The sequence below is a fragment of the Lycium barbarum genome, chromosome 12, assembly GCF_019175385.1.
Source record: "Lycium barbarum isolate Lr01 chromosome 12, ASM1917538v2, whole genome shotgun sequence".
Taxonomy (NCBI): Eukaryota; Viridiplantae; Streptophyta; class Magnoliopsida; order Solanales; family Solanaceae; genus Lycium; species Lycium barbarum.
The window spans coordinates 1,138,083-1,148,305 of NC_083348.1; the positions used below are offsets into that span (position 1 = coordinate 1,138,083).

At 37.8% G+C, this 10,223-nt stretch overlaps 1 long non-coding RNA gene across 1 annotated transcript; it reads left to right on the plus strand.

Moving 5' to 3' along the window:
* Nucleotides 1-4,640: 4,640 nt before the first annotated feature.
* Nucleotides 4,641-8,145, plus strand: LOC132622502 (uncharacterized). The gene is made up of 3 exons (XR_009575917.1): nt 4,641-5,376; nt 6,323-6,373; nt 7,861-8,145. It is a non-coding gene; the product is annotated as an uncharacterized LOC132622502 (long non-coding RNA).
* The last annotated feature ends 2,078 nt before the right edge of the window (nt 8,146-10,223 follow it).

Genomic DNA, 10,223 nt, shown 5'->3' on the forward strand with positions numbered 1-10,223 from the left:
AATTTACTAATGGTTTTGCTCATGTTTATGCATCAAATTTGGAGGAGGAGCCTAATGCTATGCCACCATCAGGTCATGCGAGAAAAATTGTACTTGTTGATTAGTCTGATTCAGAACGAGATACAACCGCGCTAGGTGATGATGAGAATGATTTGGCAAGCCTTCTGAAAAAAGCACGGTTCTAGTCTGCTGGAGACAGTGAACCTCAGCAGAAAAAAGTTGTTGGTTTAACTAGGTCGTGCAGTCTTTCTGTGGAAAGATTAAATCAAAATGGGGGGGGGGGGGGGGGGGGGGCCTTCCTAAAAGGGATGTGCAGAGTGACAATTCCGAGGTTGGGAGCGTTAACGAACAGGTTTCTAGACCACCGTTAGGTGGTGCGAAAAAAATTGAACTATTGTTGATTCTGAATCAGAATCAATAATTTCTGATTCAGAACCAGATACAATTCCTGGTAATAATCCTGTAGTGTTTTATTATCATCCTGGTCAAAAAGTGCTTGGTGAGAAAGTGTTGTATTATCATCCTAGTCCTGATTTCAGTGATTTTGACAAGCATAAAGCTGAAAATTGCCTTGCAGTTGACGAGTTCTGGGCTGTCTATGATATGCTTGACCATATGCCAAAATGCTATGCCCACATTAATTAGGAAGGTATTTGGTCCTGAATTTAAGATGACGTTCAGTTGGCTCGGGTCTCATCCAGAAGAAGACCAAAGGAAGTGTGCTTGGGTCAAGGCAGCTGGCTTTCCTGTTGGCTGTGGGAAATTTATTCGTGCAAATATTGATTATACTATGAATCGACTTATGTTTCTCATCAAGTGCAGTTCGAAAAGGGAACGAGTGGTATGTGTTGCACCCTATTTTTACCAACCCTAAATAAAGTACAACTTATGAACTCTAACAAAGTTGATTAGTGTACAAAGTCGCCACGTAGCATTTAAGGTATATACTAGGGTATCTATAAATTATTAATGTATTGACTTAAAAATAATTTGGCTGAAACAAGTGAGATTCTAGGTAAGGGTTCAAATTATTCTAAATGAAATGTGTTTAGCATCCTTTGGAATCCACAAAAATATGGTTCCGGTTGGACATGATCCGGTTACATGAGGGATGTACACAATGAATGATTATATATTTATAAATATATTTAAATCAAAGAATGATTAGCATGAGTGTCTACGTGATAAAAGAGTAGGTATATTTAGATGTGCATTATACCGATCGAAATATGTTCAAAAGATAAAATAAGATATATAAAAAGCATACCATTTTAAAGGGATAGCAAAAATATGAAAAATGCGTGTCAAAGAATGAAGTGCTAAAAGAATTGAATTTAAGAACATGTCTAAAGGAAAACGACTCGTGATTAAGGCAACTACTTTAAATAAATGAATAAAGTATGAGAAGATTTTTTTTTTAAATCAATATAATAAAACTGTTTTTCAGTGAGAAGAAAAGATAAAATAACTAGAATCTATAAGAATTTATTATGTAATAAACGAACGAATATATTTTGCCTAAAACAAAATAATAAGCGATCTTGTAGAGGAAAAGAATCATATTAACAATGAATTAATGAGGGTTATGTACGAAGTCTTCCAATCATTAATCTTAAAGAAATGAAAAAAATCTAAAGTTAACTAACTTGCAATTATGTAGCTAAAACAATTTATTTAGTATATAAACAAAAGAACCTTTTTTAATCGGAAATATTCAAGTTTATGAATTCATACTAGGCTAATTTAAAATTATATATACACACATGTCCACTTTAGGTGAGTTGACTACTTAAAATGCTCAGGTGAAATTAATTAATTCAATTTATAAAACGTATTAATATGAGTTATAGAACGATAAGAAAGAGTTAGGGGGTTAATTAGTTATTGACATTTGCAATATCCTAAGTGGTATTAACAAGTAAATGCGTCATAAATAAATGTAGCCCCACCCAACACCCCAAAATTAATACTTTTCACTATACTTTACAAATTTTTGTACGTTCAAGAACAGAGAATATGAAGCGGGGTTGGACGGGGGTTTGTACTTATTTTGAGATTCGCCTTTGAAAAAGCAACTCCGTTAAATACCTCGCAAAAATAAAGGACAAAATGTTAGTATAGACAAAAATATGATTTTTATACTTGATAAATATTAATACTAGATATATGCATCCTTCTTTTATTTACGCGGCGGCAGGGGGGCGGGGGGATCGACGGGTTTTTTTTCATTGGCCAAGTGTAGTATTTTGTTCATTATCATTAAAAAAGGCGATAAATGATGAGCAAAATAGTCAAAAATAACCCAAATGATATAACCAACAGCTAAGCGGATCACCAGAACAAATAAGGTGGAAACCAGAAAAGTTCAGAGAGAGAGAGGCTCTGCCTTCTCTCTACTCCCCCACCCCTAAAAATTCTATTTCCACCGTCTATCTAGAGAGAGAGGGGCTCTGCCTTCTCTCTAGTTTCTTCTACAAACCACCTTTCTCCACCACCTCAATTGCAGTTTTGACCAGTATGACTGATCTCCATATCCCTCAAGCAGATCCGCCCTCCAAATCCCCCCAAAGCCAGATCCACACTACTCCGACATGGAAGAAAAAGAAACCCTACCTTCTCCAAAGCCAAAACCTCTCTCCTATAAGAGTGTTATGCTAGATCGATATGAGGAACTAGAAACTTCCTACATCTATGAATCAAAACAACGGAACAACTTAGAGATGGAGGATAACTTCGAACACCCATCAGATCTGGATGCTATATTGATACTGCGGCAATTTGGGTACGCCTACCTCAGTTACCAACGAAATTTTTTGATAGGCGAATACTTGAAAAAGTGGGAAGTAAAATTGGGCGGCTGGTTAAAGTGGATGCATGCACATCGACTACCCTTAGAGGCCGTTATGCAAGGATTTGTGTAGAAGTAAGTCTTGATGTTCCAGTCAAGACCTCTATCACAATTAGAAATCATAAGCAAACCCTAGTCTGTGAGGGGGAGGGTATTATGTGTGTGGGATGAGGAAGGATAGGTCATACGGTTGAGTTGATTCTTGCAACCACAAAACATCCCCTATCCCAGCAGGAAATTCAATTGATGGAGCAGAGACGATAAATAAGCTTTGGTAAGAGAAGGAAAAGCCCTCAAAGAAAGGCTGAATCAAAAGATGGGATGGTAAGTCAACAACAGAGAGGTAAAAAGGTACAGGTAAACTCTTATGATGGTGCCTCTGGTAAGCTTCCAAATCCCCATTCTTTTTCTTACAAAGACCGGTCAAATTCCGGCAAAGGTAAAGGGGCGGCGGCTAACCCCAAGACCCAGTTTGTCTTCACAAAAGAGACTGAGCCAACGATGCAGAATCCAACTGGAATTGGACCACTTAACATGGCCCAACATAACAATGAGTCAAAAATATCGGGCATGTGTTTACTAACTCTATTTTTAATTTTAGACAGTTGATCGAAGTTGAACAACCCCAATCCTCCAAGGCCCACTCGGGTAAGACAAAAATGAACCCAAGAGACCAAACAAGAAGTTTGAAGAAGTAAGAGGAAATCAAGGGTTCTCAAGACCCAATAACAGTTTTACCAAAAACGGCTTTCCAGATCAATGATGGGCCACAACATAAAAAATGAAACTTGGATAATTCATTTAAGTCAACTGGTTCTTCTACCCAATCAGAAAAAAACCTCATCATTAACGAGGTAAAAAATACTCTCCCTCCCTCTAAAATACTTCCCCATTTCCCTATAACCACTTATATGAAAGCTCAAGCAGCGGATTTCCCAAATCCGATGAAGGATATCACATGTCCACCCTATACTAATCATTTCACTGGGGCAGGCATGATTATAAACTCCACTAACGAGGAGTCGGCATTAAATGATAAGCTATTTTCAAAAAATTCTTCTTATCTTTATAAGGAGCAAAACCTTACTAGTTTTAAAAATCAAACCCTTTTCTCTAATAACTCTGACACTATTAGTACTTCTACTTTTTTCTCTGATAACCCAGATACCACTAATGGCAGAGAACCTTTTACCTTTAATGTACATCACTGCTCCACTACTTCCAGATCATCTCCCCGCCTCATGGCTAGATGGGTCTTCAGGGACACTCCATGGCCCTGAGTGTTCAAGTGGAGAGGAGTGATGTCCTATTAATAGTGAAAGATGCGCGCTTTCTGGCCCACATGGTGACCCAGGGGCTCAACAATGGCATGGACAACTATGGCCACAATGTCTGGCTACAAACACTACTCCAAACCATGGACCAGACAACCCTAGAAGCCATGCATGCAAACCTCATCTCGAACATAATGACAAATGTGACTCAATCCCTCCCTTTCTTCCCACATGTAGATCAGTTACCATCCCTACCCCCAACCTTTGTACCATGGACTTCACCAGTACCCCAGGACAACATGAAAATGGAACAATATTGACCACACCTACCCAGACCACAGAGGCTTCCACCTCCCAAAACATCACTCTCCAGACCTTAAGAGCACAAAACAAGGACCTAGAGGCGATGCTCACCTCCATGCATGTGCCATAATCATCAGTAATAACCTGGAGGAACTCCATATGGTGGAGTTCAATGGTCCAAGTGTTATATCCCGTATTTTTTTTTTCGTCAGATTATTTGTAAGCTGAGGTGGGGCCCACACATCGAGATTTTTTTTGGACATCTGAAAAGTCATATGAATCACATATGTGAAGTTAAACACAACTCAAGAAGGACCCTTGGGCCAAATCAAAGTGGAAGTCCTCCAAACGAATATTTTTAAGAAAACGTTTTCGGGTGATCTGAATTCTAGGGGAAAAAACGGTATTATAAGTTTGGAATTTGGAAAATACCAAGAAATAGAAGTTGTAGATAATTGAATTAGCTTTCCAACCATAGGTCGTGGGTTCCCAGGTGACATCGGTACAAGGAGATATGGACGTTTTAAGGTCGAAAGGTCAGTGGGCTAGGCCCAACTCGGGATTAACCGAGTTGGCCCCAAAAAAAAATGAAGAGAAAAATCAGGCCCAATAGGGGACATCCGGCCATGGTCCATAAAAAGGACCCAAGCCCAAGTGAATTATCCATGTGATAATTAAATAAAAGGGACCATTTAATTGTCTTGAAACATATAGAAGTTTCAAGACAAATTGAGAAAGAGTGAACAAAAGAAACAAGAGCAAAAGAACTAAAGGCCATACGGCCATGGAGAAAAAAATTGACCCTTTGAAATTTTATCCCAAAAATTATTTTCTTGTGGTATTTCTACTAATTCAAGGGTCCTTTACAACTTGGTGTAATTATTTTGGAAGAAAGAACACTTGTTTCTTCAAGTTGACAACTTGGTCAAGTGAAGAAGATTGTAGAAAAAGGTAAGAATTAATCCCTTTTTATTATGTTATGAAGGTTGGTTTATGTTGTAGTATGTAGAAATGAGTAGAATTTATGGAAATATGGAAGTTTACAAAGTGGGTGTGCATATATGTAAGTGGACATATATGTATATTGTTGTATAAATAATATGAGTTGAATTTTATGTTGTATTCTAGTTGTGGTTATGGTGAAATTTATATTGGAAATGGAAGAAAGTGGTTCAAGTTGGCATGGAAAATTATTGGGAATAGTTATAGGAAATTATATGATTTTAATGAAGTTTTTATGTAATTATAGAAGTGGAGTTTTAAATGTAAATTATTATGTTAGTTGGTGAATTTGGAAGGATAATAGTCCATATTGGCATGAAAGATTGGTTGTTAAGTGGTTATGAGAAGTTTTGTGATTTTATGGTAGATTTATGTAATTATGAAAATGAAATTATTAAGGTGCAAATTATGATTATGGTTGATGAAATTGGAAGATGGAAATATGTTATGAATATGTAGATTGAAGATTAGAAGTTTTGGATGGATTATGGTTTTGGTGGAAAGTTTGTATATTTTGTATATCTTGTGAATATTTGATAGAAATGATACGAAATGCTTCCGAATTATATTGTAATGATCTTGATTAGTAATGAATGTAAAAACATTGAGATTGATTTTGGAAATGTGAAGTTGGAATGAAAGCTATTGCATTATGTTGGAAAGAAGACTAGTTGTGTTATATTGTGTTTTGTAGTCATGGTTGTTGTCATTGTGTTGATAGTTTGGCCGGGTTGAATTCCCGGATTGTTGTTGATAAAAAAATTGGCTAAGTTGAATTTTGGGGATAGTGTATTTATAGGGGAGATGCTGCCCAAATTTTTGTAGACAAGTATTGGTTAAGATTGAAATCTTAAAGCCTTACAATTAACATTTGGTAATTGTGACCAAATTGTAGATTTTGGCGAACTTGAAACTTGATTTTGGAGACGTGTATGAATCGGAAAAGGTATGTAAGGCTTCACCCTTCCTTCTATGGCATGTCTTAAACGTAATAAGTTGGATACGAGCCTCGGGGACAACTCTATTCTCCGAAATCCGCACCCAAAGTTTCCCCTTTTTCATTCAGTAGAATTGAATTAAATATTGTATGAAATGTTGAAAAATTGCCTAAACATCTAGAACTTGCACAAATAGGACCCGACTACCTTAAAACCCACACAAGTGACGTCATGAAATATAATGTACGTAAATTTGGTACGCCGCCTCATTTGACCCGAGGTGGGCCCATTGTTCCCGGATTTTCCCTATTGCTCCGTTTGACTTATTTTGGAGTAGAATCCAAAGGAAACTTTTGATCCTCGTTCCGATTATCAAACGATAAGTACTGTACCATTCTAATGGAAATATGTATATGTATATAAAATATGTATATGTATATAAGATATGTAAAAGTATATAAGACATGTATATGTATATAAGATATATATATGTTTATAAAATATGTACATGATATACGTATATGTATACGATGAAAGATCCAGAGCGCTGTAGACGCTGATATATGTACGTGATACACGTATATGTATATGATAAAAGATCCAGAGCGCTATAGTCGCTGATATACGTACATGATACCAGTATATGTATATGATAAAAGACTCAGAGCGCTATAGACGCTGATATATGTACATGATGTATGCATATGTATACGGGGAAGATGGGAATAAGGGCAGAGCGTTATACACGCATATCCACCTGATCAGTTGGCATTACATGACATGATATCGTCCCGGACGCGGGATGCCCGGACGCGGGATGTGTATTTATGGCTAAATGGATCGGCTGCCGACGCCTCGGCAATATGACATGTTCTATTTTTATATATATATGAACAAGAAAAGATTTTCAACGGAAAGCTAAGCTATGATATGATATGATATGATACGCTATGCCATGATATGATACGCTACGACAAGCTATGCTATGATATGATAAGCTATGCTATGATATGACAAGTTACGCTATGGCATGATACACTATGACACACTATACTATGACATTGACATGATATAACACGACACGACATGCTGTAGTAAGATATGACATTACACGATATAATATGCCATGATAAGACACGATAGGATACGACCTGATATGCCACGATAGGATACGACCTGATATGCCACGATAGGATACGATAGGGCACGATAGGACACGATACGACAAGATACGACATAATATAAGTTCTATTTTCTACGTTCATGGAGGGGAAACGTTTTTAAAAGGGAAAGACAAGCCATGCATGATAGCCGCCCAAAAAGGGGCCTTCCTATGTACAGGTTACTTTCTTGCCTCGTTATATGTCCTGTGACTCCATGATATTATTAATCGCACTCTATGTTATTTCTTGCATTGTCTTCCATGCCTTACATACTCGGTACACTATTCGTACTGACGTCCCTTCTTGTGGACGCTGCGTTTCATGCCGCGCAGGTCAGCAGACAGGTGGACTTGATCCTTAGGAGCTCTACCAGCGGTACTCTACAGTGCTCCAGTTGTTCCGGAGCCTCACTTCCGCGGTACTATTTTGTGTATGTATATTCGGGCACGGCAGTACCCGACCCTTTCTATGTATAAGTGTACTATGTCTAGAGGCTCGTAGACAGATACGTACAGTCAGTCAGGTACAGATATATGTATAGTGTTTTGGCATGTTAATATTGTTGTACAAGGTAATAACGGAGTTTATTAGTTTATGTTCAAGGAAAAAAAAAATGGCTCGGTTTACACGGCTTGCTAAGAGGTACAGGTAATACGATAGATAAGGGGTGCTCGGTACAAGTATCGGGTACTCATCACGGCCCCTAGTCGGGTCGTGACACCAAGGAGCGAGTTGCTGATTGTGATGTGCCCCAGACTTTTGATCAAATTTGGAATGGGCCTGAAATTCCCAATAGACATTATGACAGGGAATTTTGTTGTGGTTCTGAACCCCACACTTTCCCCTCTGACCAAAGTGACCTTATGGATCACCACAACTACAACAGGGAAGGGGAAGAGGGTAAGGAGGGAAACCCCAAAACCACAAAAAATTAATCTGATGGATTTTATAATTTGGAATGCTAGAGGAGCCAAAAATTTAGAATTTAGAAGGCATTGTACTGCCATGATAGGATTACACAAGCCTGATATGCTTGTTCTGCTTGAAACCAAGATGACTGAGCACAAATATATTGCTCAGCAACTTGGTTTCAACTTTGTGATCCAAAGCCCAGCAGTGGGGAACTCTAGAGGATTAGTCATCCTATGGAAGGATGACTACTTGAAGATTGAAGACCTCACTATCACTAACCAGAGCATTCATGCTATTGTTAAGGTAAATAACTCTAACCAGCAGTGGTAGTGTAATTTATGCTAGCAATACTTTGAATGATAGGAAACTTTTATGGGAAGAACTGTGTACTTTCTCTAATAATATTAACGGTTCCTGGCTAATAGGTGGGGACTTTAATGAAATCCTTAGAGCTTCTGATAAGTTCGGAGGTAATCATATTAATAATAGTAGAGCTAACTGTTTTTGGAGATGTATTAACCACTGTAAACTAGTTGACTTAGGCTTCAAAGGCAGTCATTATACCTGGACAAATAAAAGATATAGGAATAGGCAGAATCTCATCCTTGAAAGGCTAGATAGATGCTTTGCTAATGAAGAGCGGCTCCAACTCTACCCTGATGCTACAGTCACTAATCTACCAAGAATTCACTTTGACCATTGTCCCCTCCAAATCAAACTTACTAATACATACCTGAACCCCAATGATAAACCTTTTAGGTTAGAATCCATGTGGTGGCATCACCCTGATTTTAGACATCTAGTGAAAGAAAGCTTCCAAGACTCCCAAGACCTCACTAGAGATACCTCTTCCTTCAAACATAGAATCACTCAATGGAATAAAGAGGTTTTTGGAAATATATACCACAAAAAGAGACATATCTTAGCTAGATTAGAAGGTATCCAAAAATCTCTACACTACCCCCATAAAACCTTCGTTCAAAACCTAGAGAACACTCTCCAAATTGAGTAGAATGAAATCCTTAGGCAAGAGGCTGAATTTTGGAGATTAAAATCCAGAATCTCCTGATTAAAAGAAGGAGACTCTAACACCATATTTTTCCACACATCAACTCTTAATAGAAGAAGGGAAAATAGGATTCTAGCCCTTAAGGACGATGTAGGCAACTGGATTCATGACACTAGTGCCATTAAAAACTCTATTTCTAGTTTTTACCAGAAGTCGTATACCACTGATCATCTTCATGCTAATAGATTACTCAACTCCAATCCTTGTATTAGAGGTAGTTTAACTGAGACAGAAAAGAACATCCTAAGTAGGTATCTAAGGGATGAGGAAATTAAGCAGATTGTCTGTTCCTTTAAACCTTTCAATGCTCCTGGACCTAGTGGTTTCCATCCCTTCTTCTACCAAAAGTTCTAGGATGACATTCATAAACCCCTAACTATGTTTTGCAGAGAAGTTTTCCAAACCAGCACCATGAAAGAGGAAGTGAACACCACATATCTTTGCTTGATTCCTAAATCTGCTAATGCTACCACCCTTAAAAACTTTAGACCCATTGGTCTTTGGAACACCCAATACAAGATCATCACAAAGATCATTGTTCATAGAATTAAACCTCTCCTTCCCAATACCATAGGACCTACTCAAGCTAGCTTCCTAACTGGTATAAGGGCAGTTGACAATGCCATTATAGTCCAAGAGTATATTAGCCACTTTAAGAATATGAAAGGTAAGCAGGCTAATATAGCTCTTAAAATTGACCTAAAGAAAGCTTTT